Genomic DNA, 27582 nt, shown 5'->3' on the forward strand with positions numbered 1-27582 from the left:
GTACCTTCTTAGATCATGGCTGCACTCCATGACCCCAGCACCCACACTCCCACATAGGGACTGACCTCTGGCCTTCAGTACTGCCAGTGCCTGCTCTGTCCTCTGGTTGAGGTGCACCCCCACGTGCAGCCTGCTCTCTCCTAGATAGCAGATCACAGCCACCGCCTGGGAGGTTCTCCTCCGCTCCCCCTCTCCCCAGATCAGACCCTGCGACCCAGGAATAGGAAGGGCAGTTTGCTTGGTTCTTCCTTAAAATACAAAAATGGAGTGGAGTGGTCACTGGCGGTGAATAACCAAAAGCAAAACACCCCTGCCAGTTGGGGACTACTGGGAAAAGTCATCAAATCCATGAATTATTTTATTTATACCAGATATAAACTGATCCTTTGGACCTCAACTTAATAGACTTAATAGGCAGTTCATGAAGACAAACGCATGAAGCTGATTTTGCCCTTTCTTACTCATTAAACACTTAGGCACCACCCCACCACCCCTTGCTGTCATCCGGGTAACTTCAACACGGAACCAACCAGAGGACGATTTACAAACCAGGGCTCACCACCCATTGGCCCGTCGGGAAACTGAGTTGGAGGATTGCAGCTACGTTCTTTTTTTTTTTTTTTTTTTTTTAATCAGTACCAGGGATCGAACTCCCAACCTGCGCTTGAAAAGCAGGCGCTACTGAGCTAAATCCCCAGCTCCAACTACATTCTTTTTAAAGAAACAGAATGGCACTACAATGTCAGAGTACTTTGCCTATATAAAAGGTAGTTTGGGGGAAAACATTTATTTCAATATGTATTACATAAAACATATGCTAATAACATTATTTTAATAACATAAATATATATGTATTGCAGGTCAGAACATCATGGTATAGATATCCTTTTTTTTTTTTTTTCTTTTTTGCAGTGCTGGGGACTGAACCCCAAGCTTTAGCCCCGAGCTACGTCCTCAGTCTTTTTTTTTTTTTTGAGACAGGATGCTGTTAACTTGACCAGGCTGGGCTTGGATTCGAATTCCTCCTGCCTCAGCTACCAGAATGCTGAGATTACAGGCTGGGTCTGTCATACTTGACAATAAAATACATTTCTTATTGTGGGCCACACTCAAAAATTTAAAAGGGGTAGAAATATATATATATTATTACTTGGCTTTTTTTTTTTTTTTTTTTTGAGACAGGGTCTCACTATGCAGTCCAGGTTGGCCTTGAACTCACTATATAGTTCAAGATTCTCTCTCTCTCTCTCTCTCTCTCTCTCTCTCTCTCTCTCTCTCTCTCTCTCGGCACCGGGGATTGAACTCATGACTTTGCTCTTGCCTGGCAGGTGCTTATGCCACTAAGATAAATCCCCAGCCCTGATCTCTGACTCTTAGCTATCTCCTGCCTCAGTATCCAAATGCTGGAATTACAGCTGTGTTTCACATGCCTGATGAAGAAGGAAATTCTGACACTTGCTACAACATGACTGAAACTTGGGAAGATCATGGTAAGTGAAATAAGCCAGATAAAAAGAGGAAATACGGTGTGACAACATTTATATGCGGCACCTGGACTGGTCAAATGCATAGAGACATAAATTTGTAGAGTGGTGGCATAGAAGTCAGTGGCAGTGGGATGGAGGGAAGCGTAGAGTTGTGCTTAGTGGAGAGTTTTGGTTTTGCAAGAGCAGAAGAGTCCTGTGGGTGAACAGGGATGACGGTGGCACAGCACTATAGATGCGCGAATTCCTCTTCTTATCCTTAATCCAGTACACTTACAAAGGGTTAAAGCTGTAAGCGTTACCTTACTGTTACCTTACGTGTATCCTACTTTTTCAAGCCAGAGAAGAAGTCTTCCAGGCCCCTGACCTCACTTAAAGTGGCCTTCACCGCCATTCCCATGTAGCCATGGTGTGCTGGGGCCACACCCTGGCCTGGGCATCAGTGGACACTGGTCCTTCGCTTTCCGATCTCAGCCTCCAGCTGCCCGCATTCCCACCGCTCAGTGTCGCAGCCTCACTGGCATTTCCACTCTCAGCCATCCTGTTCTCTCTTAGTGAGGCCACTTTGGTCTTCCTTGGTTGCTACTAGGGCCTTCCTGTTGGTATCCATGACAATAGTCCAGCCCCCTTGGAGTCCTCTCAAAGCTATCAGGAGTGACATTTCTGAGGTTTTGATCTGATCTTCACACTGCAAAGCCTGGAACAAAGCACCCATCTTTCACACCACTGCTCCTTTGGCCCAAGGACTCCCCAGCTCTCCTCTTTACCGCACTGACCCTTCACTCAGGACAGGATGGGCATCACTTCCTCCAGGAAGTCCTCCTCTGAGGCTGGACTTGGGTCCTCACACGAGGTCTTCCAGCACCTCAGGCCTCTGATTGCCTGTTTACTGCTCCTCCGTCCTGACCCAACCCAATACCTACCATACAGCAGCCGCTCTGCAGCTCTGAGCAGCCAGGTGGGCAGACAGGGAGTTTGAATGGATGGATTTCACAAGGTTTCGAAGTTTAAACCTGAGAATCAGGTGTTCATCCATACTTTCATCTGAAAATAACCTCTGGTCAAAGCCTAAAGAACAGTTGATCCAGCAAAATGGTAGATCCTTAAATTTGTGTCGTGCCCAATTGTTTATAGGTTGCTGCCATCTGTGTTATGTTACAGGACACACTTCATGACCTGGGAAGTAAGAAGGAAAGTCATCATTACACTGTATCATTACACTGTATTCGAGAACAGTATGGTTTGTAAAACGTCAGAAAGCCAGCAAGGGTCAGACCATGCCCAAGGCCTACATCTTCCTGTCCTGCCGCATAAACTCGAAATGAAACAAATCAGAATGGCTAATCCTAAAGTCAGAATCTTTCAGAAAACAGGAAGTATATTTTCTGGTTTCCGCAATGTCCTAATTCACAATCCCTTGGTAAAGTTTAACTAGCTCCATGGCAGCAAAACTATCCTAGATGAGACTTGTTTTTGCACATTTTCCAGAAAAAAAAAAGCAGCAAATCCAAGTACCCCAAAGGAGCAATACCTAACGACATACAGACACCTTCTTACGGTCACCCTGCAGCTCTAAAACTGCAAACCAAGCACAGCTTCTTTTTCTAGTTGGTCCTTAGAAGAAAAAATAAATAAGCATGCATATTATTTATATCCCATCTGCCTCCAAAAAGACAGAAAAAATAAGTTTATCGCTACTCTCCATATAAATAATCTCCTCTTCTGCTCTCTGCAGTCCAAGTGAAGCAGTCCTAACTGGGCTTTGCAGAAGATCTATTTGCCAAGCATTCAGCCACATTATTTGTTCCTATGTGGACCGTATCCAATTGTTCCCAGGCTCGTTTTAAATTTTTTTAACTTTTAGAGCCAAAGCTGGACATGGTTCACTGGCAAGATTCTGGATAAAGCCAAGACAAAGTGGCAGGGGAGGGCGGGTTGACTTGATGGCTTGAGGCTCACCTGTGAACCCAGGTTAGTGCCCCTGTGCACACACACACACACACACACACACACACACACAGAGCCGGAGGGACTGGGACACTCGTGGCTGCTACCCTTCCTGTTCCTATCCACGTACCCACAATCATGTCAGTCTCCATTTGTGTCGTCTGGGAAGACAAAACCACCAAAATCTGAGGTTCTGAGTTCAGGGAGACTGAGGAGTCCCCTGACTCTACAATCACAAGTCCTGGCTTTTCCAGAATTGTCCTAACTGAAAAAAATTGTTCTGGTTCACCACAAATGATCAAACTATCTCAGGAATTCCAGCATTTCCATTTCTAAATCACACGGGAAACCTCTCACATCTAAAATCCATTTTAAAAGATCTTTTGGCAGACGGTGTGCCTGTGTCTTTGAATCCAAGTTTTTCAGCAAGCAGCATCCCCTTCTGCTTGCTCTGACTCACAGCTGCACAGTGAGAACACCAGGTCTCATCTTGTTAGTGGGCAAATACCACTCAGCTGATTGTACATTTGTGACACACGTTTAGTGGGAATGTGTTTTAGGTTCTTTGATACTAGTACGTTTGAGTCACGACAGAAAAGGACAAGAACATAGTAAGTGCCAGGTCAGAGTTTCTTCACCTGTCTATCTTTAACACTTTCTTAAAGAGTTATGGGGGGACAGAAGTGTCTTTTTGAGACAGAGTTTCACCACACAGTTCAGGCTGCCCTTGAACTCATTTGTAGCTCAGGGTACCCTTGAATTCGTAGCAATCCTCCTGCCTCAGCCTCCATGGTGCTGGGATTATAGGTGTGTGCCACACCTGGCCTAAAGAGTGATTCTGAGACATCTTCCTGATCATTATTACTCACTTGCAATTTTATCCAGGTGTGGTGGTACATGCCTGTAATCCCAGCACTCAGGAAGGCTGAGGCAAGAGGATTATTGCAAATCTGAGACCAGCCTGAACTGTATAGTGAGACCCTGTCTCAAAAAGACAAAAGACAAAAAAAAAAAACTTCACTACACTGTATATCTATTTGTGTGCTACATGCATATCATGCTTTATACATTAAAAAGTATAATATTTTTCAACCTATCAAGAATCAGTGCTCCTGTGTTGAGATTGCCTGAAGAGCTGACACACACAAGGGTCTTCTTGTTTTGGTGCCTTTTTCTAATATCCTCGGCAGCCAACCTGCAGGAGTAGAACCCAGCTTACATGTGGTCCTTCTGGGCCCTGAGGGCGTCCAGAGACTGGACTCCGGGGGAGGAGCTAAAACTGCTGGACAGCAGATGCCTAGCCAAGCCCTGTGCGGGTCTTACTTGTGATACTGAGGGTTGTGAGCTGCCCCCGAAGGTGGTCATGGTTGAGTGTGGAGTTCTGAGGGGACTCTGCTCCTTTACCCTGTGAAGGGTGGAAAGGGGCCTGGCATCAGGAACTACGTGACTGTCAGAAAAGGGCAGGGAAGTCCAAGTTCCATCCTCCCCAGGAGGACACTGCGAGGAAAAATCTTTGCAAAGCACTCAGCTGGAGCTGGGGTTGTCTATTTTTTCTTTTTTCTTTTTTTAAAACAATTCCAGTTACTGCCTTGGTGACTGGAAATTACAAACGGACTTGAAAAGAGCCACACAGATGAGAGCTAAGGGAAGAGAAACAGAGGAGGTAGAAATGTAGCACAATGAGCTAAAAGCCATGACCTGCACAGGCAGCTAGATGAAGAGAAGGTAAACGCAGCAATGCCAGCGAGGGTTGTCCGAGAAAACAAGAGAGCATTCTATAAATATAACCAGAAAAAAATATTTGTCTTAGCTGATGAGATCACCTCACATGGCTCATGATAGGGATCTTTGTTGCTCCCTTAATTGAAGCTCAGAAAAGAGCAGAAATGCAAGCCAAGATGAGACTACCAGCCTCCAAGAGTCCACTGAGCCAGTGTGTCATTAAGCTGAAGTCATTAAGACGTGATACCATCAACCCAGATTGTTGTCATTGACATGCTAGCTCCCACTCTTCCCACCAGCCTCCAGCCCAGCACCCACTGAGAAATGGGGACGAAAACAGGAAGGGACAGATGGCCACAGTCAGCACACAGGCCTCAGGAAGGGGAAAGGCTGAACAAGACCCCAGCCTCCACTTTCCAAGGACTTCCCTGTTCCCTGAAGGATGCTCAACAGATAGGATACCAGCCAGAGGCATTTGGGAGACTTCTACAGATATTCAGCACCCGCAGAGTACCAGGTAGAGCTCTAGGCATCGGTAGTAGACAAGGTCAGCTGTTGACTTCAGGGTTAAAGGTGTGGGACTTGGGGGCAGCTGGAGATGGACAACATCAGTGATGATCTACAAGATCATTCCATGAACCCTAAGTGCCACACCAAACATCAAAGGGAGGTAAACAGGAAGGTGGGGGGTCATTTAGCTCCCGGGGTGGAGCCGGCCTGTCTGAGCAAGTGTCATTAAAGCTGCCACCTTTCAGGAGAGGAGGCATGCAGTGGACAGGTATATTCCAAAGAGAGCGGACTTATAAGTTGTCCTAGGAAGACAATAGAGTTTAGCAGGTGCAGTAAACAAAAAGCAGGCCAGGAAGACAGTACCTTAGTGGCCCAAGGTGGCAGAGGAGGAGGAGCTGTGAAAGCAGGCAGGGTCAAGGCGATCTCCTGCTTAGCCTCCTGCATGCTGGGATTACAAACATGTGTCACCGCACCACTCAGGACCTGCTTTAGAAAGATCACTTGCTGCTTTGTAGAGAATAAATAGAGACAGAGAAATCAGCTGGGGAACCCTGGTTCAAGGAGAGAGGCTTCCATCTGGGTGGAGAATGTGGAAAGTGGAGGAGTGGTCCACTGAGAAATGCTTTTTGTTGTGTTTTTGTGTGCTGGGGATCGAACTCACAAGCTTGCGCTTTACAGGCAGGTGCTTGTGCTGATGAGCCAAATCCCCAGGCCCATGAAATGCATTTGTAAAGTAAAATGGAGAGGACTTATGGATGGAGCACTGGGTGCAGTTTGGGGTCTGAACAAATAGGGGTTTCATCTGTAGCAGTTTGCCTCCCCCAGTTTGCCTTCCCCATATTCCGTGACTTCAGTTACTCAAAAATTACTGAGTGGAAAATTCCAGAACTAGACAATACATTAGCTTGAAACTATACATCACTTACCGGGCTGTGTTGGGTCACACCTGTAATCCCAGCACTCTGGAGGTTGATGGGGGAGGATCGTTGTGAGTTCAAGACCAGCCTGGGCTACAAAGTGAGCTCAAGGCCAGCCTAAACTGCATAGTGAGACCCCATCTCAAAAAAAGACAAAAAGAAGAAGAAGAAGAAAGAAAGAAAGAAAAGAAACTGTACATCACTGTAGAACAGAGATATCGCACACTGTCCCACTCTACTCCCACCCAGGACACAGAGAATCTTTTAATCTGGCCAGTGCATGACACAGTGGAGGAAAAAATGCAGTACGGTCAGCCCTGATTCACAGCTGGACAGGATATCTTAACTCTAAGATGGTGCATGGTTAGTAGAAATCATACTTTACGTTTGAATTCTAACCATCTTCTGGTACCAGGGATCAAGCTCACAAACTTGCACTTGCCAGACAGGCGCTTAGGCTGCTGAGCTAAACCCCCAGCAAATGATGACAGAGAGGCAAAAACACAGAGTAAACATCTGAGGATGAAAAGGAAAAGTCAAGTGAAGAGTGAAGGCCTAGTGGAGAGAGCACAGAGCCTGGTTCCCAGAATCCGAGTGGCAGGCACCTGGCAGGCTCGGGAACGTCTGTGGCACAGGTAGTCAGGGCGGGGGAGGTGATGGTGGGAAGAGAGTCCTCCTTGGGGCACACCAGTGTTCTCTGCCAAGTGTGAGTCAGGCCGCTGTCTGGTATGAAGGGCAGGGAAGGTCGGACATTTAGAATGAACATCAGGAGGACAGCACTGTCTTCCCCCACCCAGGGGTGACTCCACGGGGAAGGGAGGGGTGGTGGGGGAGCCGCCGAAAAGACTGTGCTGCAGAGAAGCACACTGTGATCTCACGGGCCTTGCGAGCCGCAGAGGACCAGAGGACAGCCTCCCGGCCGACCGAGCTGGACCTCAGCTCTCAGGCTGGAGCTCTGCTCTCAGGGGTGATTGTGAAAACTCATCCATCCCAATACCAAGGCCGCTGCTCTCTGCAAATCCCACACCTCTGAATCCATCTGTGTCACGACTACAGCCCACAGATGCTTTGACAGGACAGTGGAGCTGACTCACCTGCCCCAGCCAATGCAGGCTCATCCCATGCCTGCTGCAATCGAGAGAAAAGCCAGACCTTCAGGAGGCTTCTGCTTTTCTGGGAGCACCATCATTCGAACCAATAGGCTCCCTTCCTTCTTGACCGGCTACCTCTTCCTAACACACCATTGCTGTGCATGTGGGGGAGAGCAGTCGGGAAAGAATCTGGCAGGGAAGCTAACCTGACAGGTCACCCTGAAATGCTGCCACATTTCTCCCCTGATGATAGGGCCCGTATTCTTGTTCCTTGAGTAATGGAACAGCTTTGTTTTTTTGTTTCTTGGGGTTTTTTGTTTATTTGTTTTGCTTTTGGTACCGGAAATCAAACTCAACCTTGTGCTAGCCAGGCAGGTGTTTAGTCCTGAGCTAAATCCCCAACCCTGTTTTTCATAATTATCTATCTTATCTAACTCTTATCCTCTTCCTCTGAGACTTTAGAGACCTACAACACAAAAAGGCCATAAGTGGCAGGCAGAGGAGTGTCAGAGAGACTCAGGGTTGAATTCCAAAATGTGCTCCTTGTGGCGGAGCAGATAGAGCCAAGCCTTGGTCTGTGCTGGCAAAGTTACTTTTTAAACTGGAATTGCTAGTACGGCTGCTTCCCTAAAAGGCAACTCAAGTCCCGTCTTCTCTCTGCCTTTCCCCAGAGCAATGGCTCCCTGCCACCACACCACTACCAAGACTTCTCCAGCCTCGCTGGGGGACAGGCTTGTCCATTCTCCCCTACTTTAATTCTTTGACTCCCCACGTGGTCCAGCCAGAATAAAACTGAACAATTAGAGAACTTTCCTAATGCTCTTTTAAAAAGCAATATTTCTCTGGTCACCTGCAGTGCAGTCCCCGCCCTGGCCTCCAGACTTTGGAGTAGCAAAGAATTTCTCAGATTCACGTCTCAAAAGCTTGAGTCCAGTCGGGATGCTTTGAAATCTCCACCTTTGCAGTGTGACCTGATCTCAGGCTACCCCTGGCTGTCCCTGTCATCTCAGATCACCTAGCAGTCAGATGAATTTGGTTTTCTCTTCCCTGCGTCCTCCATGGGTCGTGACCCACTCTAAGCAGGGCGTCATAGTTCAGAAGAAAGATGGGCTAATTGGGACTGAGGCTCATGAAAAATAGACTCATAAAACAGGAAGAGGCAAAGTAGAGGGGAGGCCAGCAGTGTAAAAACCACACTTCCCATCTCGCTCCCTCTGGACTGGGCAACCCCGCCTTCCTGTCCTGAGCACTGTAGCAGCTCTCTCTCCTTAGTTCCCAGGTATCAAGAAACAGGTAGGAGAGGGTACAGAAGGGGAACCCACCAACCATTTACCAATCCAATTATTTAAGTACAGGATGGCCAAAAACTGCACTATTTTGTTAATTTTTATGATTTTTTTTTTTATTTGGCTTTTTTGAGACAGGGTCTTGCTATGCGGTTCAGGCTGGCCTTGGGCTCACTGTGTAGCCCAGGCTGGTCTCAAACTTGCCACAATCCACCTGCCTCAGCCTCCCAAGTGCTGGGATTACAGAAGTGTGCCACCATGCCCAGCTTAATTTTTATAATCTAATAGGAATATAAAAATAACAAGTCTGAATGTATTTTGTGCACACAAGAATCCGCTGACTAGAATACACCGGTCAGAGCACCACTCAGGACAGCCAGCATGTAAACATATGCGCTGCCCCAGTGATGCTCAGGGTGAACTGCTAAGTGGTTACAGGTAGAGGAATAGAAAACTTGGAGCATCGATGATGCAGATGTTGAGGTGCACCCACGTAATCCCAAGACTAGGGAGGCTGAGGCAGGAGGAAGAGGAGGAGAGTTGCTAATTTGAGGCCAGTCTGGGCAACTTAACAAGACCTTGTCTCAAAAAAAAAGAGCACTGATGAAGGAGATGAGTTAGGAAAAACATAAATCAATAACAACAGCACAAAAGAGAGGAATGGAACGGGCCTATGTTGCCTCTGGCCAGCAGAAGCCGCCCTCTGAGACAGGGTCTGGGTGCCAGTGGGGCCTGAGGGTTCACTCAGGGCCCCACTGTGAGGAAGGTTCTTTAACACATCAACATGCGGTAGAGCTTTGAGAGCTGCATTTATTAAATATTTTCCTGTCTTCAAGAAAAGGCCCTTATTTCCTTTCATGAGTTTATGTATAGCCCATAACACCCAGACCTTCCCTTGATAAATCAGGGTGAGGCCTGGCTTTATGGCACAGCATGCGCCCAGTAGTACCAAAAGGTGTGGGCGGGGATGGTGAACCTTTAGAGCTTGCAGTGGTACCAAGAGCGGCCGCCGCTGGGGTGGGGTAAGATTCGGGGGAGTAGCAAGGGTCACACATGTTCGATGCGTACTGTTTGCTTCTTTGTTTTCTTTTGTTTTGCAGTAATGAGGCTCAAACTCACAGCCTTGCAGTAGGCAAGTGCTCCACCCAGTCCTTTTTATTTTTATTTTGAAACAGGATCTCATCTAAATCTCAGCTAAATCTCAATCTGTCTACTGCCTCTGCCTCCCATAGCTGAGATTACAGATGTGTGCCAACACACCCGTTTGTTAGCACCATTGTGTGTGTGCATGCATGATAAATACATTTAGAGATCATGACCAGGTGTAACAGTAAGAAGTGTAAAAAAGTCATTTTGTTGTTGATTCGGGTTATTGCCTTTTAAAATGACAGCCAAAGAGCTTGTCAGTAAAAGCTTGGCCAGGCATGGTGACACATGCTTGTAATCCCAGCACTTGGGGGCGACATAGAAGGACCACTATGAGCTGGAGGCCAGCCTGGGCTACAAAGTGAGTTCAGGACCAGCCTCAACTACATATTGAGACCCTATCTCAAAAAGACAGAGCCAGGCATGGTGGCTCATGCCTGTCATCCCAGCATTCAGGAGGCTGAGGCAGGAGGATATTGCAAATTCGAGACCAGCCTAGGCTACAAAATGAGCTCTAGGCCAGCCTGAACTGCATAGAGAGACCCTGTCTCAAAAAAAAAAACAAAAAATTAAATAAATTTTAAAAGCTTGACTTTTAAAACTTGATAGTCATGATATTTGATAAATAATACAGACTAGAAAAATGAATGTTTTATGAGGAGACAAAAGCTCAATCTGTCACCTTAAAAATAACCCATCAAATTCTTATTTGCATGTGCAAAACAAGTGTTCCACTGAGGGGGGGGGGTATGTTCCCAGCCCCTTTTATTTTTATTTTGCAAAAAGCTCTTACCAAGTTGCCCTGGCTGACCTCAGATTTACTATCCTGCTGTCTCAGCTTCCCAGGTAGCTGAGATCAAGACGTAAAGGATTTTAATATTGAATAAGAGTCCTTTTCACATGTAGCAGGGTGTGTGACATTTGGTGGTTTATCGAATACTACTTTCATGGTGCTTTTATTTTTAGTATCTTTCATTACTTTTTAATCCCATTGTATCCTTGAGAGAACCAGCAGGTAGAAATGATTATTTTTTAAAAATCAAGCCCTAGGGAGAGAAACAGGCAGGTTAAGAAAAGAGGGAAGTGCTTTCTGGCCAGGTGGAGAGGCTGCAAGCAGAAGGGGAGGGGTGGACGGGTCAGCGGGAGGGGCGCAGGGGGTGGGACTCCACTTCCTGCCCTCACTGGACTCAAACTTTCTGCCCTCGTGGGCTTCCTAGCAGCCAGCGCTGCTGACCAGCATCCAGGACCAAGTACCGGTTAGTTTGGGTGCTGTCCTGAGCAGTCGCCTAGGCCAGAGGTACCGACTCACCCTGCAGAGGGTCCTTCCCTCTCCAGGACCCAGAGCCGAGTCCACCAGGTGACCCTGGCCTGCAGGATCCTCCCCGTGGCAGAGGGTGCAGAGAAGCGGGCGCTGACCATGGGGAGCGGAGCTGGCTGCTCTCGGCCTGCAGTGTTGGGGCGGGCACAGGCTCCCTGGCAGCTGGCATGGGCCCTGCCCCTGGCCTTTGTTTCGCTGTGCTTCTCTTGGCACCAGCGGAGGCTTTCAAGGTTGTGCTTGGGTCACGTGCTCGAGCCTCTGCACAGCTGTCGGGGTGGAGACAGTGAGGAGAGGTGGAGGCCGGCAGCCCTCGCTCTGACCATATATGAGGTAGGAGATCGGTGTCATTACACAGGGGTGGCGGCTCCCTGGGACAGCACTTCCCAGGCCTGCGGGAGGCCCTGGGTTCTGTCCCCAGCACTGCACAGACAGGACAGGTGGCAGCCTTGTCTCCTGCCTCGTCCACAGCCTGCACACCTGTGTGGCCAACCATGCTGCCCCCACCTGCCCAGAGTGACAGGCACTCAGCCACCGCACACCCCAGGGCCGTGCACGCCCTGGCACACTGCTGACCAAAGCGCAGCATACTTCAGTTTTTACATTTTTTTCCCCTAAAACTATCAGTGGCTCTGAAAACACACACACACACACACACACACACACACACACACACACACACCTAGTCTTATTCTCTTATAGACCCAATCTGCTATGTCCAAGAAACTAGCAAACACATAGTTAGGCTGACATTGCTTCTATCTTGGGCTATTTTTCCGGAAATACATCCTTTCTAGCCAGAGTGAGTTTGGCCTGGGGGCCAAGTCCTGCTTTTTGTTTGTTTGTTGTTTGTTTTGTTTCTGTTGAGACGTGGTTTTGTTCTGTAGTTCAGGCTGGCCTTGAGCTCCCTGTGTAGCTCAAGCTGGTCCCTAAAAACAGGAATCCTCCTGCCTCAGCCTCCAGAGCGCTGGGATTATGCCCGGCTTGCATGTTTATTCGAGCCTGTTCGCTGTGGCTGCTCACACACCACAATGGCAGTGTAGAATAGCTGCCACACAGACCACCTGCTTTGCAAGGCCTGAAAGAGTTACCATCTGGCCTCTTAGTAGGAAACTTTGCCAATCCCTGCTCTGGGGTATTGCTTTACAATCCTTAAATACCTTTTGGAAAGAATATGTGACATTCAGGAAGAAGTATGGTTTACCAGTAACAAAAGCCTTAAATAACTATGACTTAAGCAAAGTAGAGGTTTCTTTTCTCTCTCACATAAAAAAAAAAATCTGCAGACAGACAGGGCTGGCAGTGCGTCCCTGTGGTCACAGGGCTGAGGCTTCTTTGCCATTCTTATTGCCTAGAGCATCCTTAACATTGCCTCGTGGTCACATAATAGTTACTGGAACTCCAGCAATTACATCCTGTTTCCAGTAGTAAGAAGGAGAAGAGGGTCAGAACAAAACAGTATGCCATGCCTAAATTAACTCCTGTTAAATAGCTTCTCCAGAAATTCTACCCAAATATTTATTATATCTAATCAATGCTCTGCATTTGCAAAGAGACAGAAATACCAGTTTTAAAGCTGAGAGCACTGCCTAAGTAAAACTAGAGTTCCATTAGTGAGGCAGAAGGAAAGAGTAGGTCATGATTAGTCAGCCAGTCATCTGCCCTGGGACATCCTTTACAATACAGACTGCACAATATTTCCTCAGAAACAGGATTTGCAGGGTGGGAGGTGGGCTCAGTGAGAGAGCACTTGCTTAGCATGCACAGGCTCTGAATTTGGCTCTCAGCATTGCAAAAAAAAATAGAATAAAATTAAGTAATCGTTGCATTTCAAGTACAAGTTGTCCTTTTATGCACCCACTGTGCCTCCTGAGTTTAGCATTTTCCACAGAGTGAGTCACTAAAGTCTTACAACAACCCTGTGAGCTCCAGTCCCATCTAGGAAACTGAAAGGATTTAAATAGCCCCCCATGGCACACACATGGAATGCTAGCGCTTGGGAGGCAGAGCAGAAGGATCACAGACAGTTTGGGCCCAGCCTGAACTACATAATGGGTTAAGATCAGCCTGGAACAGCGAGCCTGGGCTATGCAATGAAGCCTTGTGTCAGAGAGAGACAGAGACAGAGAGGTAGAGAGACAGAGACAGAAAGGGAGTGAGAGAGACAGACAGTGAGACACAGAGAGACAGAGGGACAGAGGGACAGAGGGAGAGACAGAGACAGAGAGACAGAGACAGAGAGTGAGAAAGGCAGACAGACAGACACAGAGAGACAGAGACAGAGAGACAGAGGGAGAGACAGAGAGACAGAGACAGAGAGAGTGAGAGAGGCAGAGAGACAGAGACACAGAGACAGAGACAGAAAGAGAACGAGAGAGACAAAGAGACAGAGAAAAACAGAGACACAAAGACAGAGACAGATAGACAGAGAGAGAGAGAGACAGGGAGAATTTCAATTTAAGTAGCCAGCAAGATTACAAGGAGCACTCAGAAAAATTCAGCCTGCCCCAGCTCTGTGTGTGTGTGTGTGTGTGTGTGTGTGTGTGTGTGTGTGTGTGTGCGTGTGCTTTTTGCCTCCCATGTACTTTTTTCCTGAACAGTCACAACAACCTTTTTCTTCGTTCTCCTGCCTCCTCTGATATTGTGATCTTTTTAAGATTTTTTTTCATCCAAATGGGCTTTTCTATTTTTTTTTTTTTTTGAAAGTAGTAAAATACAACAGAACAAGCCAGAGTAAAGCCAACTGAGACTGTGTAGTGAAATTGGTACAGAACTTCACAGCAGGTGACCGGGATAACATCAGCCTGGAACGTAATAGGTATCACAGTATATTTCGTTATCTTTACAATAGTTGTTCTTTCAATCATGTATATCAAAATAAAATGAAATACAGAACACTATAGAACTTACCAAAACGGAATATTGAATAGAGCAGTACCATTAATCAGAATAGAGCAAAACAGTAATAAAAATACTTACCTTCAAAGAGATGGTAGAAGGAAGTCCCCCTTATTTGCTATGGTCAGCCTCCCAGGAGATGCTCAGATTTCTGGTTCCCATTTGCTAATGAGCGGACAGGAGAAGGAGGGTTGGGGAAGTGGGATGTTTGACTCTAGGTCGTGCACCAGAAGATTCACTATTGCTTAGCAGGGAGGCAGGCTGGTTGCTTGGTTTCCCAGCTTCATAAGTTCCAACATGGTGTGGATCTCAGAAGTCACTGGTGGTTCTCCCCCTGGAGGGGCTGCAGCCTGCCACACCACAGCCGCTTCTGTTTTATTAAGATTTTTGCCTGGGTCAATTCTTTCCCTTTAACATGTTTTTTTTCTACCCAGGCAGCCCAGGTTGGCCTTGAACTCTCCATCTTCCTGCCTCAGCCTACTGAGCGCTGGGATTACAGGTGTGTGCTACCATGAGTTCTCCTTGGATAGCGTGTTTTATCCCTGGTGTTAAGGATGAACTCCAGGGCGCTCTATGACCGAGCTATAACCCAGACCTTTATTTATTTAGTTAGTTAGTTAGTTAGTTAGTTAGTTAGTTAGTTATTGAGACAGGGACTCATTAATTTGCTCAGGGCAACCTCTAAACTTGTGATGCTCCTGTCTCAGCTTCTGGAGCACTGGGATCGCAGGGATGCACTACCACACATGGCCAGCCTTTAATGTCTTTGTACCAAAAGTCATAAATAATAGACAGTATAGATTCAGGTCCTAGGGAGTAAGTACAAAGTAAAATAAAACGAAAACTGTTGGTAAGAATGTAAGCCAAAGGGCTGGAGGTGTAGCTCATCGCACAAGCTCCTGCCTGGAAAGTACAACATCCTGAGTTCGATTCCTGGTACCAAAAAAGGAAAAAGGGTGCAACCGTCAGGACTGAACTATAGCAGTTGTATGCACTGACCTGCACCCCACTTTTCTTTTTTTCTTTTTTTAATTTTATTTGAAAGGAAAAAGAAAAAAAACAAAACAAAACAAAGCGGTATAAGAGTACAAGTAATACAGAACTACAAAAAAAAAAACAGTAAGAAATCACCAGTTAATAGATTACATATTATCGTCTTAGACATAGTTGCTCAAGTCACAGTATCAAAGCATACAAAGTGGACTTTCAAACAGTGAGACTGCATACAGTTGTGTTCAATGATCCAACCAAAAACATTAATATGGTCAGCTTTTAACACCCCTAAACACACTTGCTGTTGTATCCTTTAGAGCACTTTTTTTCCCCTCTCTGTTTTACAACAAAATTTATACATTTTGGGTTTTATTACTCCTTAGTTCTTATTACTTTTTTTTGGGAGATAATAAAGTCAAATATGGCAAAACAAAGCTGTCAGTCAAAACCAAGGATAGACATAGCACATGATGTAAGAACAGAGTACAAGGTTATCAACAGTGGTTACCATAATGCCTCTTGTTTCCTTAAAAAGAATTGTCTATCTCATTAGGTATTATAAAGTTGAACAAAACAGTAGAGAACAAGACCAATAAAACTTAAACATTGTAAACATTACAGGACTTCCAAAGGAGACAATAGTCAAACCAGAATGGGCATCTTGGTGAATCTTATTGCCTTCAAAGTAGTTGCCTATACCCTCAAACTTGATAATATCATACAGAATGGAACAGACTCTAATCAGTCAAAACAAGATCGTGGGAGTATTACAGGACTTCAAAACAAGTTAATAGGAAATCAAAAAAAGTTATATATATATTATATATCCTGCTAATTTTTAAAACTTTCCCCTTAATTAAAAAAACATAAAAAATAACTAAATAATTTTTTTAATGAATAAGGGAGAGATTGAGATAAAAGAGGACATAACAATATAACAATACAGGTCAAAGCATGACTGTTTCAGCAACCTAGTGCTTCACCACCAAATAACCCGACTTAATAGTAGTTACCATAGTGTCTGTCTTTTTCCTTGAAATATTTGAGTAAAACTTCATATACTATAGCTTCAAATATTTCTATATCAAGAAGCCCAGAATAAAGCCTTTCTAATTAATAAGTGAAAACTTTATAAGGCTTCAAGGCCACATAATGGGGAATCATGATTACCACATATTTTTATATATTTGAATCATTACTTACATTAGGGAAACTATTTGGTATTCACACATGCAAGATTGATTTATTTCACTTATGAGTATGGTCTCAAGCTGCGCCCATTTATTGATAAATATCTCAATGTGATCCTTCTTTATAGCTGAGTAGTACTCCATTGTATAGAAATACCACAACTTTTTTATCCATTCCTCAGTTGATGGATACTTGGGTTGCTTCCAAGATCTGGCGATTACAAATTGTGCTGCTATAAACATAGGTGCATATATATCACTGTGGTATGATGCTTTCAGTTCTTCTGTATGCCTAGAAGTGGAATAGCTAGAATAAATGGGACTTCCAATCCCAGCTTTTTGAGAAATCTCCAGACTGACCTCCACAAAGGTTGTACCAGTCTACACTCCCACCAACAGTGTAGGAGAGTTCCTTTTTCCCAACAGCCTCTCCAGCATTTGTTGTTGTTGGTTTTCTTGATCCTGGCCATTCTTTCAGGAGTGAGATGGTATCTCAGTGTGGTTTTAATTTGCATTTCTCTAATGACCAATGATGATGAACATTTTTTCATTTGTATTTATTTGCCATTTGTATTTCTTCATCTGAGAAGTGCATATTCATCTCAGATGCCCATTTTTGGATTGGATCTTTATCCAATCCAAATTTTGGGGGTCTGAGTTTTTTTTAATTCTTTATATGTTTCAGACAAGAGTCCCTTGTCTGAGAGAGAGTTCACTAAAATCTTTTCCCAGTTTCTGGGTTTTCTTTTCACTATTCTGGAGATTTCTTTTGACATGCAGAAACTTTTTAATAAGAAGTGGTCCCAGTTATTGATTCTGGGAAGTATTTCCCGTGCGGTTTGAGTCCTGTTCATGAATTCTCTGCCTACCCCTATGTCTTCAAGGTTTCTACCCAATTTGTCTTCCAACAGATTTAGTGTTTCTGTTTTAATATTCAGATATTTGACCCATTTAGATTTTAATTTAGTACATGATGATAGACATGGGTCTAGCTTTAGTTTTCAGCAAATGGAGAGCCAGTTTTTCCAGCACCATTTATTAAAGAGACTGTCGTCCTTCCAGTGAACCTGCTTGGCTCCTTTATCAAAGATAAGGTGGTTGAGTGTGTTTGTAGTTGTGGTTGTATCTTCTAATTTATCCAATTGATCTTCAGCTCTGTTTTGATTCCAATACCATGTTGATTTTACTACTGTTGCTTTGTAGTATAACTTCAAGTCAGGGATTGTGATGCCTCCTGCTTTGTCTTTGCTGCTTAGAATTGCCTTTGCGATTCTAGGTCTCTTCTGGTTCCAGATGAAATTTAGGAGTGATTTCTCTAGATCTATAAGGTATGTTGATGGTATTTTTATTGGGATTGCATTGAATCTGTATAACAGTTTTGGGAGAATGGCCATTTTCACAATGTTTGTTCTTCCTATCCATGAGCAAGGGATGTCTTTCCATTTTCTGAGATCATCTTCAATTTCTTTTTTCAGTGTATTATAATTTTCCCTGTATAGGTCTTTCACTTCTTTCATAAGAGTAATTCCTAAATATTTCATTTTTTTTTTTTGCTTGCTAATGTGAAGAGTGTGGTTTCTCTTATTTCCCTCTCTGTGATTTTGTTGTTAGTGTATAGGAATGCTATTGATTTCTGAGTATTGATTTTGTATCCAGCCACATTACTGAATTTATTTATTGTATCTAAGAGTCTTTCAATGGAGTTTAGGGGGTCTTCTATGTAGAGTATCATGTCATCTGCAAACAATGATAATTTAACTTTTTCTTTTCCTATCTTTACCCCTTTTATTTCTCTCTCTTGCCTAATTGCTCTGGATAGTACTTCCAGTACTATATTAAATACGAGTGGTAATAAAGGACATCCTTGTCTTGTGCCTGATTTTAAAGTAAAGGCTTTCAATTTTTGGCCATTTAGTATGATGCTGGCTGTTGGTTTGTCATAAATGGCCTTTATTATATTGAGGTAAAGACCATCTATTCCAATTTTCTGTTCTTATCATGAATGAATGTTGGACCTTATCGAAGGCTTTTTCTGCATGTATAGAAATGATCATGTGATTCTTACTTTTGGCTTTATTGATATGGTGGATTACATTTATTGATTTACGTATGCTGAACCATCCTTGCATTCCTGGGACGAATCCCACTTGGTCATGGTGTATAATCTTCTTGATGATTTGCTGCATTCTATTTGCCAATATTTTATTGAGGATTTTTGCATCTGTGTTCATTAGGGAGATTGGTCTGTAGTTCTCTTTTTTAGTTGGGTCTTTCTCAGGTTTTGGTATTAGAGTAATATTTGCTTCCAGGAATGACTTAGGAAGGATTGCTGCCCTTTCAATTTCATTGAATAGTTTAAGGAGTGTCGGCATTAGGTCTTCTTTGTATTTCTTGTAGAATTCTGCAGGGAATCCATCTGGGCCTGGGCTCTTCTTGGTGGGTAAGGACTTAATTACATTTTCAATTTCATTAACAGAGATTGGGTTATTCAACAGTTTTACATCCTCTTGATCTAGCTTTGGTACTTCATATGTTTCTAAGAATCTGTCTATTTCTTCTGTGTTATCAAACCTTTAATAGTGGAGGTTTTCGAAATAGGTGTTGATGATCTGTATTTCTATTGGGTCTGTAGTGATTTCACCTTTTTCATTTCTTATTGCATGAATTTGAGCTTTTTCTTCCCTTTTTTAAATAAGGTTGGCTAAGGGCTTATTGATTTTATTTATTCTTTCAAAGAACCAACTCTTTGATTCGTTGACTCTTTGGATTGTGTTCTTAGTCTCTATTGTATTGATTTCTGCTCTGGTTTTTATAATTTCCTCTCTTCTTTTGGCTTTGGGCTTGACTTGCTCTTCTTTTTCTAGCTGTTTGAGGTGTAGCATCAAGTTATTTATTTGTATTTGTTCTGTTTTCCTGATGTGGGAACTCAGTGCAATAAATTTTCCTCTGAGGACGGCTTTCATTGCATCCCACAGATTCCGGTAAGTTGTATCTGCATTTTCATTTTCTTTTAGGTATTGTTTAATTTCTTCTGTGACCCACTGATTACTCAAGAGTGTGTTATTCAGTTTCCATGTGTTTGTGGGATTTTTGCAGTATCTTTTATCATTAATTTCTAATTTCAGAGCGCTATGATCCGATAACATGCAAGGGATGATTTCAACTCTTTTGCATTTGTTTAAATATGTTCTGTGAGCTAATATATGGTGTATGTTAGAGAATGATCCATGTACTGTGAGAAGAATGTATATTCTGATGTTGTTGGGTGGAACATCCTGTATATGTCTATCAAATCCATTTGTTCGCAGGTGTGATTCAGTTCTGTTATTTCTTTGCTCATTTTCTGTCTGGTTGATCTGTCCCTTGGTGTCAATGGCATATTAAGGTCTCTTGTTACAGTTGTGTTACTGATAATTTGAGTTTTCATTTCTGTTAATAGTTGTTTTATATAACTGGGTGCTCTGGAGTTTGGTGCATATATATTTAAGATAGTTATCTCTTCCTCTTGGAGTTTTCCCCTAACGAGTGTAGTGACCTTCTTTGTCCTTTATGATCATTGTTGGTTTAAAGTTCACATTGTCTGCAAACAGAATGGCTACTCCTGCTTTTTTTTTTTTGGATTCCTGCTGCATGAAGTATTGTTTTCCATCCTTTGACTTTCAGTCTGTGAGTATCCTTCTGGGTTAGATGGGTTTCCTGTAAACAGCATATGGTTGGATTTTGTTTCTTGATCCATTCTGCTAGTCTGTTTCTTTTGATTGGTGCATTGAGACCATTTACATTAATGGTTATTACTGTTAAATGCTGGTTTATTGTTGACATGTTATCTCTCTGCTGTTGCATCTTTATCTTTCTGTTCTGTTTAATTATCTGCTTTGCTTAGTGGTTTTTTCCTTTGTGTATCTAAACTGTCTTTCAATATTTTTTGCGGGGTTGGTTTGGTGTTCATGAAGTTCTTCAGCTGTTCTTTGTCATGGAAGTATCGTATTTCACCATCAATTTTGAATGATAGTTTTGCAGGATACATCAGTCTAGGTTGGAAATCATTTTGCTTTAGGATCTGGAATACTTCACTCCATGCTCTTCTTGACTTTATTGTTTGTGCTGAGAAGTCTGCTGTGATTCTGATAGGTTTTCCTTTATAAGTGATCTGTCTTTTCTCTCTGACAGCTTTTAATAATCTATTCTTGTGTTGGATTTCTGGGATGGTGATTATTACATGTCTGGGTGTAGTTATATTTTGGTTATGACTATTTGGAGTTCTATATGCTTCACTGATCCTGATGTCGGTTTCTGATCTCATGCTTGGGAAATTTTCAGCTATTACTTCTCTAAATATCCTCTTGACATCCTTTATGGTGTCTCCTTCTTTTTCATTAATCCCTATCATTCTTATGTTATTTTTTCTTTGCATTGTCTTGCAGTTGTTGAATTGTTGTTTCCTGATTCCTTGTTATTTTTAAAAGATCTTTCCTTTCCTGTTCACTAGCTGCAATCCTGTCTTCAAGGTCTGAAATTCTATCTTCACTTTCATTGAGGCGGTTTTTACAACTTTCAGTGGAGTTTTTTATTTCCTGTACATCTCTGTGCATCTGCATTATGTATTCTGTTTGTTTCCTATATTGCTCATCTAGGGATTCTATCTTTTTGTTTAGTCCCTCCAATTTTTAATTGTGTTTTCTTTAGATATATTCAGAATCTCTTTCATTTCTTTTATCGTTTCTTCTTTTACCTGGGAGATTATTTTGAGTTTGAATTCCTTTAAAGCTTCCTGGAGTTGTTTGTTAATTTCAGTAGCTATTGTGTCCGATATTTGAGGTGAAATGCATATATTTTCTTCTATATACATTGCTCCTAGGGTTTTTTGAGATGGGCTGGAGGTTTGAGGTTGTAATTTGGTCTTTCGTTTTGTCATTTTCCTATATTTCTGTGTTTCAAGTGTTATTTGAAAGCTTCCTCAGGGCCTGTTGGAAATCCCCTTCTATGTTCACAGCTCCTGAGACTCTGGCACCCCGTTACCCCAAGCCACTGGGCCTGTAGAACCAATGGCCCTCTTCTGCCTGTTTAGAACTCCGTAGTTCCAGATAAGCTGGGCTTCAGGGACACTGTGCGCCCACCTGCTTGTTGGAAGCTCCACAGTTCTCCAAGCACAGCCGGGATGGGGAGGCGGATGTAGATGCCTCAAACCCACTTATCCACTTCACTGCACCCGGAAGCCTGGAGGGTCCTGAACAGTCTGGGCTTTGGGCAGAGTGCCCTGAGCACTTACCGCAGGCTGTGGGACCTCTGGAACCTGCGATGCTCCCCTGCTTGCTGAGATATCCACACCCCACTTTTCTTATGTATCAGTGTGTCTCAAGGCCTGTCCAACCTCAGCCCAGCTTTGCCAGGAACTCAGATGGGCTGTGCTCCTGTGTGCTGAGAGAGACTCTCACCTGGCAGGGGGATCCCGGGCTCCGACCAAGCCCCGCCCCACCCCGCCCCCTCCAGCCTGCACCCACTGGTTTGTCAGTTTTCTTGCCCATCCAGTAGTTCTGGAAATCCTCTTCTACAAGTGTCCTTATGAAGTGTGACCAAAACTACAGTGAGTGCCATCCAGCAGTAAGGCAGGCTGTGGGAACATCAGAGTCTTCATCACCTCATCACCAGTTCTGCATGGCCACTTCAGGGTCTCCCCAAAGGCAACATGACCCTGCAAGGTAAACATTTTGAAGGGATTCAGGACATCCAGGCATCCATGAGGACACAAGTAAAGACACTCATGGTGGATACCTCCAGAACAGCTTCAGAAAGTAGCAAGAACGGGCTGGGTGTGGTGGTGCACATCCCTAATCCCAGCACTTGGGAGGCTGAGGGAGGAGGATCTCTCTTTATGAGTCCCAGGCCAGCTTGGACCACATAGTGAGTTCAAGGTCTGGTCTATATAAGGAGATCCTGTCTCAAAGAGAGAGAGAGAGAGAGAGAGAGAGAGAGAGAGAGAGAGAGAGAGAGAGAGAAGGGAGTTGTTTGAGGTACAGGGGAAGATTTTGAGGGGAATTAATTACCGTAATACATTTTTCTGTTTAAACATTTACCCTGTGTTTGATTGCCCCTCATTTGCAAATGATGGGAAATTGTTCAGCCTTTAAAGGAACTGCTACAACACTGATGAACTTGATAACACTGCTGGTGAAATAACCCAGACATGAAAGGGCAGTGGTGCATGACTCTACTTACATGATGGGCTCAGAATAGTCACATTCGTGGTGCCAGAAAGCAGAATGGGGGATCCAGAGACCGGAGTTACCATTTAAGGGGGTCAGAGTCACAATTTGGGAAGATAAAAAGCTTTGAGAGTAAACAGTGATAGTTACACAGTAGAGTAAATGTTCCTTATCCTATTGAATCGGAACCTAAAAATGATCGAAATGACCTCAGAGAGCACAGAACACCCAGACAATCTTGAGGAAAAAAAACAAAGCTAGGGACTTCCGCCATCACCGGCAGGGCCTCTAGGTCTAGTGTATGATTGTTTCATGGTGCAACCATGGGATGAAGGGAGCTAGGATCAGGGTGTGCGGTTACACATGCCCCTCTGCCGTGTGCAACCCTGCCCTGGAGCCAGCCAATGACAGACTGAAACCTCTACAAACCATAAGCCGAAATAAACCTTGCTTCCTTTAAGTTTGGCTGTCAGGTATTTTGTCTCAGCAACAACAACAACAAAAAAAACTGATACAGAGGACTACCATGAAGAAGAATAGCAAGCAGTGACTGTATTTTCCTTTTTTGTATTTTCCTCGCTGACATCTCGTCCAGGTCATCCCATCCAAAACCCGCTGGAGGGCCCTGGGATATAGCTCACTGCACAGCGCCTGCCTGACAAGCGTGAGGTCCTGAGTTTGATTCCGGTACCAAAACAAAAAACAACCTGCTGGAGTTCTCTTAGGAAGCCCACATGCAGGTTTGTGGGAATTGTTCTGTGCACCCTCTCTTCCTGTCTCACTGCTGCCCAAAGTCTCCAGCTTATACAAATGGGTAGGTATGGGTCGTCCCCGGGGTAAAAGCCAGGTTCCTGGGACTTGGGAACCAGCACACTTGGATTTTAGTCTCTGCTCCTGTGACATCAGGCAGGTCACTTCCACTTTGTAGGTTGCAGTCTCCTCAGCTGTAAAATGTGGAGTTGAACTAAGTGATTTCTGAAGTCTCTTTCAATAAGTGACTCTATCATCAGTGTTAGAGACTTAACTCTTACTATAAATCTAAACTGAGATTAGTTTCTCCTAGGGCACTAGCTGGGAGGTGATGCAGACTTTGAATGAGAAAAGAGTACAGAGGAGAGTTGACATGGAGGGGCAGAGGGCCAGGGGCCTCCAGGCAGCTCAGGGGGAGAATGGAGGGAGAGAGGAAGGCGCAGAAGTAGAGCGTAGGTGCATAGAACAGACTGCTCCTGCATCCGGGCTGGCCAAGGGTCAGCCTGCCCATTCAGAGAACACTGCAAGGCAAGGATTTTGACAATGATTAATCCCTTTCAGTGGGAAAAATCGTAAGATACACAGAAAGGAAAGAAAAAGTAAAAACAACCTGGCATAGCCTGTAATCCTGGCACTCAGGAAAGAATTGCCACAAGTTTAAGGCCAGTCTGAGCTACACGGTAAGTTCAGGCAAGACCTTGCCCCAAAAACACAAATGGAAGAAGAAGAAGGGGAGGAGAAGGAGGAGGAAGAAGAGGTAGAGGAGGAAGAAGAAGAAAAATAAAATATACCATAACCTAAATTCAATGGAATTTCAAAAATTCTCTCTTCAATCTACTTCCTTTTGCTTGCTTTAAAATTGTTTTGGGAGCTTGGGACATAATTTGTATTGCAGGACCCTGGGTTTCATCCTTAGCAAGACTATATATATGATGAATCCAGGTTTTAATCAAGTTCTCCCAAATTAGGCTCTTAACCTCAATTTTATTTCTTATACTTGCTTCTGATGTCTTGTCTGCCCACTGAAAATGTAAGCCCTGGAGTGAATATGCCTCATGCCTGTGGGAAACAACTCCTGTGACTCCCCTTGAATGCAAAACAATTACTGCACTTCTGATTATCTGGAGATTAATTTCATTACACTGATATGCAGAGAGCTGACTATGGTATTTCCTTCTCTCTTCAACTGGCTCTCAGCATTGCAAATAAGGCTAGCCTAGGTGCTGGTATGTAATCTCTAAAGCCAACAGACAGTCCTGTCTCCTCGCATAGTGTTCTCCTGTAAAGGATATGAGCACAGCGGGATGTTAGTGCCAATAGCTCCAGGAATGTCAGCTGGGCATGAGCCACAAGGTAAAGAGAGTATGACTCCGCAGGGCACAGAGTTTGCATGTCAGAAACTGCAGTAACACCTTCCCAAAACAATTCAATTGCTACCTTAATTACATTATGTGAATTGACCCTTCTGCATATCCTTCTCTCTGCAATTTACAGAGATGCTTTTCTTTTCTCCTACCTGGCCAGCCAGCTCAAGTTACTCACGTAATTCCCTGCCACCCTCACTGTCAGGCATCCCTGAGCTACTCCCCTTCTTCACAAGATAATAAATTCTGGGAGAGGCCTAGGATCAGGGCTTTGTCTGCACATCCTCACGGCATTGGACTTAGGACCCCTTGGCTGCCCTTAATTTGGAACATGTCTTGATGTCTTTACTCTTGCCGTGGGTTGCGTTGGTGGTGGTAGATTGGAATTAACTTTCTGGGATTCCAATAACATCTCAGTGGGATTACAAATACAATCTTTTAGACTGTAAGGGAAACTAGAAAGAGGATTACAATACTTGGATGATTGAACTCAATATTTGGGGTTACAATAATGCCCATTTTTTTTGACACCCTTGTACTATATCCAGCAGAGACACACGGTAAGTATGTATTGGTCTAGCACATCTAGAAACATTGCTATAGAAAATGCATGCACAAGCAGTACATGCCTATAACCCCAGGAATCTCAGAGGCTGAGGCTGGAGGAAATTCAAGGCCAGTTTGGAACACAGCAAAACACTCTCAAAAAGGAAAGAAAGAAAATGCAGACCCAAATGCAATGCCTTTTCCCATAAATACAGTGATTTGTCTGTCCACAGTGGAGCCCTGTGGGAACAGATCTTCTCGGTGGAGTGGGAGGACTTCTGCTTCTTGAAGGCCCGGATCTCTCTCAGATCAAAGGAGGTCATAGACAGAATAAGAAAGGATGCACATCAGCCAGGCAGTAACACCTGCATATAACCCCAGCACTTTGGGAGGATGTGGCAGGAGGACTGCAAATTTGAGCTCAGCCTGGACAGTTTAGCAAGACCCTTTCTCAAAGGGGATAGGTGAGGGTCATGAATCTCAGTATGAAGGCGTTGGGTTTAATCCTTGGCACCACGGAAAAGGAAGGAAGGAAAGGAGGGAAGAAAGGGCATCATACTTCTGAAGGAGACAGTCCCAACAGACACAGCCACTACACGAAATTCCCCAAGAAGGAGAGGAGATGGATCTGTGAGCGAAACCGCTCCGGCCCACTGCCACAGAACACAGCCAGGCCATCAGCACAGGGAGCGCCCTGCCCACCAGTCAGACAGAACCACAGCCCCTGGCTGCAGCCAGTGGGGAGTGGCTGTCCTGGAAACCCGGGGTGGGGCAGACAATCCTGCATATTTTCCCTGGGCCAAAGTAAACACTGGAGGTGAAAGGGCTGCAGATCTGTGTGAAGCCTGCATCTTCCTGATGTGACTGAAATCCTTTCAGTGTCCTGAGAAGTCCAAGCAGGCACACAGAGGTCTCTCCGCAGGCACACAGAGGTGCTTCCACTGCAGGTGCGCGCGTCCTCCTGCCCGCGCCATCGGGGGTGGGGAGACCCTGGGGGAGCGGGGGTGTGGCAAGCTATGGAGAGCCTCCCCTCCCTGCCTTCCCACCGCGCTTCACCCTTCTGCAGTCTAATGATGCCTCTTTGCCATGGCTCTGTGGCCTGGCTGAGACAGGCTCTGCCTCCAAGCTGGAGACCTGTGGTCCCTGGGCTTCCGGACCGAGCCACGCTTCCTGTTTGGGTGGACTCAAGACCACATGTTCTTGGCCCATTCCTATCTCTCTCCACCTCAGATCTGCCTCAGCCAAATTGGCCCGCTCATTTCCCCCCTGAATGTTGCTGGAGATTTCTGGCCTCTGAGTCTTGGCTTGGAGTCCCCTGTCCTAGTGTGCCCATTTCAAACCCTTCTGGGACATTTCCTGGAGGCCTGCTGAGAGCAGCCCTGCCCTTGGCTTTCCGGGGTCCCTGGGCTCCCCACAAGATTAGCTGGCCTCTTACTCCAAGACCAGAATACTCACTCAACTTCCTCCTCAAATGCCCCCAGGGTGCCCAACCCAAGGCCCTGTTCCTGCATCCTCTCAGGCCTAGGGACAGCCCACAGTGTCTGTTTCAACCAGTCACCCCAATTTCTCTCCCACTGCCCCCAAAACTCTGCACATGCATAATAAAGTGCAAACAAAACATTTCTGCTAGCCAGATGTGGTGGGGCACACCTGTAAGACAAACACTCTGGGGGCTGGGATTTAGCTCAGCGGCATAAGCGCCTGCCTTGCAAGCAGGCAGTCGGGAGTTCGATCCCTGGTACCAATAAAAACGGAAAAGTCAAAAAAAAAAGACAAGCACTCTGGAAGCTAAGTCAGGAGGATCACTGAGTTTGAGCCCAGCCTAGGCTACACAGCAAGACCCTATCTTAAAACTAAACCAAAACAAAACAAAACTGCACAAACAAAACAAAAAAACAATAATAAAAACACCCCTGCTGACCACATGTGGGCTGGGGGCAATTTGTAAGCCCTGATTTAAATCAAGAAATAATCATTGGAGTTTCTTACCCTATCACCAAGACTTATTGGTAATCCTCCCTGGGTACAATTTGGGTTTTTAGATTGATATCCCTCTCCCTCCATTTTGCACTATATAGCCAAAACAGAAATGGGTGAATGGGAGGGATGAATCTTAATTTGAGACCCAAGGCCCTGGGCTCTGTCTTTGGTTAACTATTACACTGACCACCTCAGATTGACTGGCCAGGCAGGAAGTAAATAGTCTGTATCATTCTCCTG

At 44.6% G+C, this 27582-nt stretch overlaps 1 long non-coding RNA gene across 1 annotated transcript; it reads right to left on the minus strand.

Annotated features, from left to right (window-relative positions):
- Positions 1-748: 748 nt before the first annotated feature.
- Positions 749-11598, minus strand: LOC106028423 (uncharacterized). The gene is made up of 2 exons (XR_001202047.3): positions 11413-11598; positions 749-2660 (listed from the first exon to the last, which is right to left on the minus strand). It is a non-coding gene; the product is annotated as an uncharacterized LOC106028423 (long non-coding RNA).
- Positions 11599-27582: the final 15984 nt, after the last annotated feature.

This window comes from Cavia porcellus, unplaced genomic scaffold, assembly GCF_034190915.1.
Source record: "Cavia porcellus strain 051 isolate PalLab524CR breed Dunkin Hartley unplaced genomic scaffold, mCavPor4.1 scaffold_11, whole genome shotgun sequence".
Lineage (NCBI taxonomy): Eukaryota > Metazoa > Chordata > Mammalia > Rodentia > Caviidae > Cavia > Cavia porcellus.